The following is a 12683-nucleotide window of genomic DNA, read 5'->3' as shown; positions in this document are numbered from 1 at the left end:
CAGCATCTCCAGTTAAAAGCATCAGGTCATAGGTAATGTGAGACCTCTGCTTGAAACCCTGGAGAGCTGCTACCAGTCTGAGTAGGAAATACTCAGCCATGAAGCTAACTAGGTGTCCATGGGACAGTTATTCCACCTCCCAGACTTATACACTTAACAGGGTAGTTATGAGCGTAAGATAGAAAAGGGGGAACTATGTACACACTAATGTCCATGAAGCAAGGGCAAATTAAAAAACAGTGGTTAATTAGTGCTGTTCTAAACAAAGGATGTCCTTTTGTGAACAATTCCATCCAACTCCATGAAAACCTGTTTGTTGCACTTTTGGGGGATAAAGCCTCAGCTGGCCACAAAAATATATATTCGTAGTATGGTCAACACAGTACAGAAAACTTTGCCCTCCCTCTGAGCTGGGCTTGTTTTCCCTCAGTGACTTCATCATGTAATCTCTTCTAATATCATGAGGCTCAGCTGTCCAAAGCAAAGGCAAAGATTTAGGCAGTTTTGCTTTCACTCTAAACTGTGCTCAGTGGCATCATCTTGTGTGTAAATCTGATTGGTTATGTGATAATGCCAGTTTGGTGTAGTGGTTAAGAGTGCAGCCTTCTAATCTGGCATGCCAGGTTTGATTCTGCGTTTCCGCTCCCCCACATGCAACCAGCTGGATGACCTTGGGCTCGCCACTGCTCTGATAAAGCTGTTCTGACTCAGCAGTGATATCAGGGCTCTCTCAGCCTCACCCATCCCACAGGGTGTCTGTTGTGGGGAGAGGAAAGGGAAGGCGACTGTAAGCCGCTTTGAGACTCCTTCGGGTAGGGAAAAGTGGCTTATAAGAACCAACTCTTCTTCTTCTTCTCCTTCAATTTTGCACTAATGGAGCAAGCTGTATGAATGTAGCTAAAGCTTCCATAGGTCAGACAGATTTGGAACAATGTCAGCTTTTTGTAGCAGCCCACTAGTACTACATGTTGGGAGGTCCCGCTAATCTTAAGCAGTAACTTTTCCATTGGGTGCATGATTTGCTGTTGAAACTGCTTGCCACGATCTTGTTCCATTCACAACCCACTGAAAATAAATTTCAAAACTAATTATTGTAGGTCACTTAAAAGTTGCCATTAATACCTTTACTGTTCAGAAAATTCAGAATCTACAAGTTATTTGTATTCATTACAGGCATACATTTATGTTTAGTTGTAATGCTTATATTTGATTTAGTGCTAGACTTTTAGCATTTGGTTTCAAAAGGCAAAGATGTCTTGCCAAGTCTATTGCCTTAGTAACCAATATCATACACTGGGTGTGCTTACTATAGTAGCTATTTATTTGTATATCTAAAAATGCAGAGCTGCCTTTCCTAATTGCTTTGTTCTCCTTCCTGAGCTGCCTGTAGCTTTTGGACTTCTTATATCAAGCTGTCTAGAAACATGCTTTCCATTGCTGCCTCTGAAGATTCATGTCATTGCGATGCTGGGAATATGTATCTATTAATACTGTGTAATTTCCATGGTGATAGTTTACTTCTTGACAGGTATTATATGCAGGACTGGAATTTTGCAGTTGGCTAATCACGTGTGCTGAATTCAGTTTGCTGAGTACAGCTTTCCCCCAAAAGTTCTTTCCACCTTGAAAGGACAATATTGTTTCAGAAAATAACACTGAATCATAGCAGAGTATAAAATAATTATCACCCTCTAGATCAGTGGTCCCCAACCCCACGGGCCGGGGACCGGTATTGGTCCATGGATCAATCGATACCGGGCCACGGCTCATCCTCGTCCTCCTCCCTGGCTGCTGCCTTGGAGGCTGCCCTGCCACTCTGCTGCCAGCTCACCTTTAGTGGTCTTCAGTGGCTGCCATGGCTGGGGCTCCGCCTCGGCATGGCAGCTACTGCTGGCAGTGCCCCCCAGCAGGCAGCGGGAGGTCAGGGGCGCTGTCAGGAAAGCCAGTGGGGCAGGGGCTCAGGCGGCGAAGTCCCTCAGCAAAAGGCTACCCCTCCCCGGGCCTCAGTAAAATTGTCAAGCATTGACCGGTCCCCGGTGATAAAAAGGTTGGGGACCACTGCTCTAGTTGGTTTCAGCTGGTAGCTGTGTCAACCTTCAGTAGAACAACTAGAATTGAGCCTAGGAGCACCTTAGAGGTCAACAAAGTTTTTAGGGAATGAGCTTTCGAGAACTGAAGCTCCTCCCTGATTAAGGGAACTTTGACTCTTGGAAATGTATACCTTCAAATTCTTGGTGCCTAAGGTATTACTGGACTAGAATCTAACTATCAGTTTGCTGTAGTGGCTAGGAGTGCAGACCTCTAATCTGGCATGCCAGGTTCGATTCTGCACTCCCTCACATGCAGCCAGCTGGGTGACCTTGGGCTCACCACAGCACTGATAAAGCTGTTCTGATCGAGCAGTGATATCAGGGCTCTCTCATCCTCACTCACCTCACAGGGGAAGGCGACTGGAAGCTGTTTTGAGCCTCCTTCGGGTAGAGAAAAGCAGCATATAAGAACCAACTCTTCTTTTTCTTCTATCACCTTCTAATGTCTGTTCCATCTTTAGTATTTCAACATATTTTCTTAATTCTTAACATCTCATTTTAGTTTTCTAACTAAGATGAGATGTTTTAGTATTAGTAAAGCAGTAGCAAAGTAATAGTAAAGCAGTAGTAAATTAATAGTAAAGTGATAGTAAAGCAGCAGTAAAGTGATAGTAAAGCAGTAGTAAAGTAGTGGTAAAGTAATAGTAAAGCAGTAGTAAAGTATAAGTAAAGTGATACTTTGGTGCTCTCCAGTGGCTGCCATGGCTGGGGCTCCCCCAGTGGGCCGTGGGAAGTCAGGGGCATGGCAGGAAAGCAAGTGGAGCAGGGGCTCAGGCAGCGGTGACATCTCTCGGCAAAAGACTACCCCCCCGGGCCTCAGTAAAATTGTCAAGTGTACACCGGTCCCCGGTGATTAAAAGGTTGGGGACCACTGTCTTATATAACGCTGAAGCAAGACTTTCATCATATCTGCAAGTTAAATTGTCCACATTTGAGTTAGTTGGTGTTAAGTGTTTAAGCCCTGTCTATTTCCTATGCAAGTCTTCCATGCTTAAATATGTTTGGTGTTTTTAGCCAGTGACAAAGAACTGTTTAACAAATCATTATAGTTCATAGACTGCAGGTGTTTGGGCTGAAACAAGCTGGATGCATTTGCTGAAGTAAACAACCAAAGAAGGGAAACAAACTCAATGCAGAATCTTCCAATTTATGTCAAAAGGGTCAAGCTACAACAAATAAAACCAAAATATTTATTATACAAATATAAATGCACATATAAATTTAAAAACATTAAGAGGTGGATGGATATGTCCTATGAACCACAAAAGACCAAACATGTTTTGGTTTCTACAGCCTTTGTCAGTGGTTACAAATATATTAAATATACACAATAGAGCGTCTTAGATGTTTTTCACAACCAGGTGTTGTTCTTTCCTATAATTTCTTACCTATAAGGCTACGGGTTGCTCCTCATGATGCCTGTACTGACACAACTTCAATCTGGCATGGAATTTCCAATAGCTCTGGAAATGTGAAACATCGACCAGTAGATGGAGTCGAATAGCTGCAGGAACCCTTGGTCTTATATACAAGAAATTCTTTGTACAGTCTGACATTCAGACCCCTAAAGTTTTACATTTTATATGTGCACACTATACAATAAATATTTTGTTATTTGTTGTAGCTTGACAGTTTTGAAACAAATAGGCATTTTCAAAAGCACCAGCCTCTCTCCAGATATTTTACTTATGCAACTTGTGTTTTTTTTCTGGATTTTTGGATGAGCACCTTCTTTTCCCAGCCACTGGGTCAGATTTGTTCATTGTTTTGTGAAATCTGGCCCAGGCATCTTCCCGCCCATCCCTTCTTCCCCCCACACAGGCCTTGGCCTGAGACTCTGGTCTGAGTTTGATACCGCCTACACATGTAAACCTTAGCATTTGAAAATAAACAACTAGAGTCCTTAAAAATCAAGAATGTACCTATGTGTAACCCCTTTAAAGCTGTTCAGGGATCAGTGGTTTATATGCAAAAGGGGTTTCCTTCAACCTGAGGCCTGGATCTTTTCCATTTTTAAGTGATATTCATATTGCTGTTATATGGAATAGCCCTGAACTGGGTAGCTGAGAAGCCCCCTTTCTTATCAGATCTAAGATCTAGGCAAGGCCAGTACTTGGATGGAAGTCAACCAAGGAAGTCCAGTATTTCTATGTAAAGACAGGCAAGGACTTACCTGAGGCCTCACCATTGCAGATGCAGTGGGCAGAGCCGGAAAAAGAACAAGCACATGCCCAGCCACCGGAAGCCCATCAAGGACAGAGGTGGCCAGGGTACCAGATATGGCTGACGAGGGGGTAGGGAAGAAAAGGCCGAAGAAGATTTTGTATAGGCTGATGGATTTCATCGCTCAGAAGGGAAGTGCAGCTATTGGCTGTACAGCACAAGGGGTGATCTGAAGAGCTGGTTCTAGGTGGGAGTGGGAGATGGGGTTTGTCTCCTCCTTTGTGGCCGTTTGGGCATGGGCAGAGCTGATTTTGCTGGGCAGCTGCACACCACACTGCCTGGAATGGGAGTCTCCTTAAGACTCCCGGAGGGGGCAGCCTGGCGACATGCAGTACCATATAGCAGAGGGTTGCCACCTAGAGGCCTGTGCCCACTGGCAACCAACAACTGCTTCATCACAGGGGGTTCGCAGGTGGCCAAAGCCATGGGTGCTACCGGCTGACCGAGTGTGAGCCTCGGCAGCAAGGAAGGCCTCTGGGAGCAGACGGCTAGGCAGTCCATTGACTGTCTAGAATGCCAAGGCCTCCTTAAGAGATTGGCCGCATGCTAAGCAAGTGGGGTAACCGGGCTGGCTCAGTGCCAGACAGCAGAGGGTGGTCACTCAGAGGCTCATGCCCATTGGCACCCATCAGCTGCTGTCTCCCCACCAGGGTGGTTCCCAGATGGTGCGGGCTGCTGACCGAGTGGGTGCCTCGGCTGCAAGAAACAGATGGCCCAACCAGTCTGCTGATTGCAAGAGGACAGCTCCCCCCCCCCCCCCGTGCTGTGCCCTGCTCCTGGAAATAAATGAAGCAGTGGCCTTGGTTTACTCCACTGACTGTTGCTCTTTTGGCCCAGATCTGTCCACCTGCTATGCAATTAAAACTACCTCTGCTCATCTTTTGGCTGGAAAATGATACAAAGACACCATCTGTCAGGTGCACTTTCTGCCATAATAATAAATTGACATGGCAGAATTAACTGACAATGACAGTAATGCGGAGCCAGTCTATCCAGGATCTTGCCCAGGTCTATTCAGAAAAGCGTCCCTGGGATTGCGCTGCAAGAGACCTGCTCCTGCGCTGATTGCACACAATTATTTAAGTGCCGCCGGGATTTCATTAATTACATTGCCATAAAGGATTCGTGTTAGATTTTTAGTAATAGTTATTAATAACGAAGTCAGTTTTGTAAAACATAATGAAATTGTATCCATAATCATCTTAATTCTCTTGCAGCTTTAAAATATTGCTTGCACTGTTGCAAGTGTTTGAAATTGGAACCCATGATGGCTCTTCCATGTCTGCAGAAGAGTTTCAGAATGCACATTTTACTTTTCAGCTTCAGCTTCTATCCTAGAACTTTTCTCTTTAAAGGGTTCTTTAGTTTTTCCTTTAGAAATATTCCCAGTAGAATCGAGATGTCAAAGAGTTTGTGGGAAGCCCAGTTCCAGTAACAAAATTGTCCAATAAGTATTGTTAAGAGAAATTGTCTTAACTCTTCTTTTCTCCCTGAAAACCATTCAGCCATTTCTTTCCCTTTCTTTAAGGATTTAAAGTAAGTTTCTACTCTGTTTCGTTCAAAGTGGCAGGAAGGAATTTCTGCCAAATTTCACTCTGATGATGCTCCTATCAGAGCACCACCCTGTGGTGCAGGGGTAGTCAAGCTACGGCTTTCCAGATGTCAATGGACTACAATTCCCATGAGCCCCTGCCAGCGAACGCTGGCAGGGCTCATGGGAATTGTAGTCCATTGACATCTGGAGGGCCACAGTTTGACTACCCCTGCTGTGGTGTGTGCCATATAACATCTGCATGGCCTGAAAGTACAAAAGGGCTCATTGATTTCTCTACAAATATAAATGAAAGAAAAACCTTTCTTTAAGGGAGGGGAAAAGAGGGATCAAGGGCTATATCTAGCCACCCCAAGCCTGTTCTGGGGAGGGGCAACCAATAAATCTAATCTAATCAATAAATAAATCACATTTTGTAAAGAATGTTGGAAACAGCAATTCCCTTCCCCATAACAGCGGCACATCCAACAGAAACAAAAAGAGAGCCATGCAACAACAACTTGTGGACAGCTCCACAGATGGAGTTTATCCGTTCTAGGCTTTGTGCAAACCACTTTTCAAATGGCTTGCAGTCTATGTGTGGCTCCTTGGCACACGGATCAGTCACTGCTGGAATGGGATTCCAAGCAACTACCACACAGCTTCTTAGAATGAATCAGGTGGGATTTCACAATCAAAGGCTTTAGCTCACTTGCAAAATTCCTGCTTGACAGGGAGAAATGTTTGTGTATTCTTGCTTTTGCATTTTTGCAGTGTTTATGCAACCATTTTACCTGTGTTTCCAAGACTTATTTAAAACAGCTGTTTTCTTCCCTCTTTATTGCAGCTCTTGCCAGAACAGGTAGTCAAAAAAAGAAAAGAAAAGAAAAGAAAAAAGGGAAAGTAGGCAGAAAGTTAGGCATCTGTATGCTCTCTCTCTCTCTCTCTCTCTCTCTCTCTCTCTCTCTCTCTCTCTCAGGAAAACAGCTGTAGCTTCCATAGGAAGCACTCATTTTCCCCATCAGCCAAGTCTCTGCATACCCTGGGGTCCACTTTTGGCACAGCTTGTCAAGTAGGATGCAGTTTATGGCTTAGAACTTATGAGAGAAAGCATTTGGGCGGTCCCTTTCCCTGGCAGAACACTGAGAGCAATTCCCCAAGCTGCAAGCCACATGTGAGCATCTGACCTCTTGTTAGCTCACCATGGGAGAGGTTAACAATGGCTGAGACTTCAGGCATCCCTTTGACATACAAGCAAAACAATAACAAGCAGCTTTTCCAGGATATAGCGATAGGCTTTTTAAAAAATCAGAATTAAATTATGGAAACGGTACAATTTGAACAGAATATAGAAGCTGCAGGAACCGTTCTGCTTATTTTATTTAGTGAGTTATAGGACTAATTAACCATGATTTTTTGTTGTTCTTCTTGTGATGGTGTAAATTATTGCAGGAAAAGATGCAATTCCAGACTGTTGCTTTAAAACTAACCACATTTACAGTGCTTAATGATTTGGGCAGCATGACCTAATGTTCGCCAGTAGCTGTTAGGATACAAGCGGTGTTTGCATCATAGTAGGTGCCGTGATTTCCTGCAGGAGTCCATGCTGTGCAGCGTCAGATCAGGCCTGCATGCTGGTACCGGGCCCACTCTGCAGGTCTTAGGGTGAGGCATTAAGAGATGACAGCTTACCAGAAAGACCCTCTGCAAGGGCTCATCTCACTGGGTGCCAGCAAACACAAAGGCTGGTGGGTTTTATTCAGTATGTAGTATACAAATCATATATTTTGTTAAGTTTCTTTAACAGTACACTCTCATTTAAGCCACTGAGGATAGGCAGGTCCCACAATGAGTGTTTAGATATGTTGTTGTTAGGTGCGAAGTCATGTCTGACCCATCGCGATTCCATGGACAATGATCCTCCAGACCTTCTTGTCCTCTATCATTCCCCGGAGTCCATTTAAATTCACACCGACTGCTTCAGTGACTCCATCCAGCCACCGCATTCTTTGTCAGCCCCTTCTTCTTTTGCCCTCAATCACTCCCAGCATTAGGCTCTTCTCCAGGGAGTCCTTCCTTTTAATGAGGTGGCCAAAGTAAGTATTTAGATATAGATGTATATCTATATAAGATACAGATATATTTATAATATCTATAGATATATCTAAAATGTATCACCCACATAGACATCACAGGAAATGAAATCTATCCCAGAGATAGATTCAAGTGGGCAGCCGTGTTGGTCAGAAGCAGCAGGATAAAATTAGGGTCCAGTGGCACCTTTAAGACCAACAAAGTTGTAGTCAAGGTATGAGCTGCTGTGTGCACACACACTATCTCAGATGCAATGTCATGGAATAGAAGTAAGCAGTTCATACTCAGAGGCAAAGTAAATTAACATACAGCATAATGGAACATGGTTAACAGATTCCAGAGATAAATAGGAAAAAAAAAACAGCAATTTGGATTTGTTTGTATTCACTTGAGATTGAATTACATGGGGAACCTTTTTGTATATAATAAATAGTTACCATTCCAAACCACTTTGCATTATACTAGTCATAGTCACATTGCAATCTGCTTGTTTAAATCAGTTATTAAAATTAAGAAATAAACAAAATAAAGAGGATATCTGGGCTTTCTGAGGGATTGTTAAGAATGCAGGTTAGCATATTTAGTGAGTTAAGAAGCCAATGTCCCTGTTGAACTCCATTGCTCCGAGAGTTATAATAACTTACATTTCAGCAATTTCCCTTTCAATTCTATTCCTTAAGTTCCTTTGTAATAAACCAGCTACTTTGAGGTCATCTATTGAATGGTTTGGAAGGCTGAAGTATTCTCCTGTAGGTTTATCAGTCTTGTGGTTCCTGATGTCAGATTTGTGTCCATTTATCCTTTGTTGTGGAGTTTGCCCTATTTGTCCCATGTAGAGAACGGAAAGGCATTGATTACATTTGATGGCATATACAATGTTAGAAGATGAGCAGGTGAATAAGCCTTTGATAGTGTAGGTCAGGGATAGTCAACCTGTGTTCCTCCAGATGTTCATGGACTACAATTCCCACGAGCCCCTGCCAGCATTTGCTAACTAAAAGTGTCTTATCTCTTCTTTTAATAGAACAACCAAAACGGCCTCCAGATTAAAGCCGTTTTCAAGTGAGTTTTCATCAGTGGTTGTTTTTCAACTTAATGTTTGCTAGTGAAGTCCTTCAATAGGATCAATTCTTCTTGGCAGAATTTAAATTATATATATATGGCCTTAGGCTCACAGGTACGGGGAAGTTTAGTCGAAAGACTGTTCAAGTGACAGCAAAGATGACATCTGGGTTTGTTGCAAGCTATTGTACCAGTGTCCATGTTCAAATTAGATGTTGTATCATTGTGTTTAAGCAGTTGTTTGAGATTGGGGGGGGGGGGTTGTTTGTGTGCAAGAAGAGGTTTGCCCCCTAGAACTTGTGTGAGAGAACTGTCATATATCCCAGAGAGTGTACTTTCTGTGGTGATATTTTTAAAACTGGATAATTGTGACTAACAGAAATCCATACTGAACTAATAATACATATAACTGTTACCCAGTTCTAATTAGCAGGTAGGAAAATCTTGCCTTTTTCTCTGATTGGGAGTCCTTCCCCTTCTACAAAACAATGCTAATGTCTATAATCAGACCTGCAGCATATAAATAAATATATTCTTAGTACTGTTATTCTGAGAGAGAATTAAAAAGCACTTGCCTCCCAGAAGTTTGGGTCACAGCTCTATATTTTCAAAGAGCACAGGTAGCTCAAGAGCCTGGGGTTGACAGTTTGTGAAACTTTGAACCAGCTTTTCAATGGCCAGCAGAGGGCAGTGTTTAATATGGCAGGAGAAAACTTGCAGTTGTAGAGGATTTTCTTTTCTCCTGAAACTAGAGTTAGGAATATAAGAGACTGTCCTCCCTGGCAGTATTCTCTGCTGGCTATGCAAATAGCACAGAGATTGGAGGCAGCACAGACTACGAACCAGCTTCATTACTGTCTGCTGTGTCTTCTCTGTGCCACAGACACGTGAACCCATAAAGCTGCCTCACACTGAATCAGATCCATCTAGAGCAGTTTTGTCTGCTCAGACTGGCAGCAGTTCTTTGGAGTTTCAGGCAGAGGTCTACCTCCAACTGATGTTACCTCAACACTGTGACTCGGTGGCTAAAAAGGCAAATGGGGTTTAGGGCTGTATCAAACGAAGTATCGTGTTCAGATCAGGGGGGGTGATGGTACTGCTTTCCTCTGCTCTGGTTCGGCCTCACTTGGAGTACTGTGTTCAGTTTTGGGCACCCCAGTTGAAGAGGGACGTAGACAAACTGGAGCATGTCCAGAGAAGGACAACAAAGATGGTGAGGGGTTTGGAGACTAAGACATATGAAGAAAGGTTGGGGGAGCTTGGTCTGTTTAGCCTGGAGAGGAGACGACTGAGAGGGGATTTGAAAACCATCTTCAAGTATTTAAATGGGTGCCCTATAGAGGATGGAGCAGAGTTGTTCTCTCTTGCCCCAGAGGGATGGACCAGAACCAATGGGATTAAATTAATTCAAAAGAAATTCCGTCTGAACATCAGGAAGAAGTTCTTGACAGAGTGGTTTCTCGGTGGAACAGGCATCCTCGGGAGGTGGTGGTTTCTCCATCTTTGGAAATTTTTAAACAAAGGCTGGATAGCCATTTGACGGAGAGGCTGATTCTGTGAAGGCTTAAGGGGGTGTCAGGTTAGAGTGGATGAACAATAGGGATGTGAGTGTCCTGCATAGTGCAGGGGGTTGGACTAGATGACCCATGAGGACCCTTCCATCTCTATTATTCTAATATTGGGAATTGAACCTGGGATTTTGCAGAAATCTCTTTTTTTTCTGTACACATATAAATTTTATATATCATTCTGATAGAAATTATTGAATATCAGATTATCCCTTGTTTGGATAGGTTTATAAAATTAGAAATCTGTCAGTTAGTTCACAGTTGATCTAATTCTGTTGGCGATTTCTCCCTAATGTAGGTAGTATTTTCAACTTTCCATTAATCACCTACAAGTGGAAAAGATGATGTTCAGCTTCTGCAATTGTATGGGTCGGCCTGGTATATCACAACTTACAGTAAAACCTTAGGCATTGTTCTGTTGAATCCAATGGGCTTACTGGAACAAGCAAGGATAGGGTGGCAGTATTAGTTTCTTCACACTTCTAGCAACTCCTTGGATGACATGTTTTGGAGAAGACTGACCTTGAAATGACCTTGTAGTTTTTTTAAAGCCTTGCACTTCCATAGCCAATGCAACAGTACATCATGGTCCGTAATAGAGCAAAATATGTGAAGCAGCAAAAACTCATTTACTTGCAGACTATGGACAGGATCTGGCAAATCATTTATGTTGCGGTATATCCACTGTGAATGGTTCTCCATATGCTATTTCAAGTGCAAGGACGGTATTGTTAAGAAAATATTCACTGTTGATTTTAATGGGCATGTTGGGAGATAGTGGATAGACTGTCTAAGATATGAGTTTGTTCTTGGTAGAATTGCTAACTTATTAAACTGCTCTCTCTAGCTATCCCTTTTGTATCAGTTGATTTGCAGCAATTGTCAGGCGACATTATTAGGTCAATGGCATTATATCTGTAATCATCCAGTTCTGTATATTAAAACCTCTAGTAAAGGGACAGGACTTTTCCTCCATTCTCACACAAGTTCTAGGTACTGAGGCCTGTATTAAAACAAACTCTTGAGAATCATAGTTACCGCTGGGTAGGGTTGGGTGCTTCGGTGACCGAAGCAGCCTGTCTCTTCTGGTGCAGCCAGCGCCGTGCCACGGGGGGGGGGGGGGAGGGGAGATGCAGGCATCAGCGTCCCTGCCAGCGCGCTGACGCCTGTGCCACCTCTCCCCTCCCTTACCCCCCACGGCACAATGCTGGTTGTGCCGGGAGAGACTGGCTGCTTCGGGCACCGAAGCACCCAACCCTACTGCTGGGTAGCTGGCTGGTATACAAACAAAAGTCCAGAACTGAGTCCATTAGCACCTTGAACATCAACAAGATTTCAAGGGTATACATTATCTAGAGTGAAAGCTCCATTCACTGGATACAAGATAAAGGGAGTTTTGACTCTCAAAAGCTTATACTCTGAAAAGCTGGTTGTCTTTAAGATGTTACCACACTCAAACCTTGCTCTTGAGGATTATAATCATGGCAGTTTGAGCTGGTGCAAGTCAAAGCTGCAGTCACCAATCAGCCATCAACAGCAGCTTTGACCCTTGTTAGTGTTTGCAGCTGGTACGTATGAGTAGATTATTTTATCACCCATTGCCTTGACTATCCTTGGAAGTTGTCAATGCAAATTAGGCCCAGAAACCATGGTAAACAACTGCGAAGCTAAGCTTATCCCACAGAAAGATATTGACTAGCTTTCAAAGAATCAATGAAAAGAGTATAAACATGTTTTTGAATTTTGTAAAAAAAACTCCTTTAATTTTCAAAGTAACAATATAAGAAAGAAAAACAGAAACTATATAATTCATAATAATAGGCAACCTAAAAATACACAAGTGGGCTGCATCTTGAAAATGACTATTTAACAATAAGATAAAGGAGTCCATTTGTCTACAAATCAGTTGTTTCCATGTTTCCATTTGCACAATGTTAATTTTGCCATAAGAACAATATAAATGGTGCCTTACACCCTAACATTTAATCAAAAATAAATGGTAATTCTCTAGATATTTTTTAAGGTACCCAATTAATAATATTCATTTTAAAAGGATTTTTAATGGTCCTCAAATCGAAGAATATTGATGATAAGATAATATGACTGATTAACTGA

This window comes from Paroedura picta, chromosome 11 (assembly GCF_049243985.1).
Source record: "Paroedura picta isolate Pp20150507F chromosome 11, Ppicta_v3.0, whole genome shotgun sequence".
NCBI classification, from domain to species: domain Eukaryota; kingdom Metazoa; phylum Chordata; class Lepidosauria; order Squamata; family Gekkonidae; genus Paroedura; species Paroedura picta.
The sequence above is the reverse complement of the archived record's forward strand: the minus strand, read 5'-3'. Positions refer to the sequence as shown.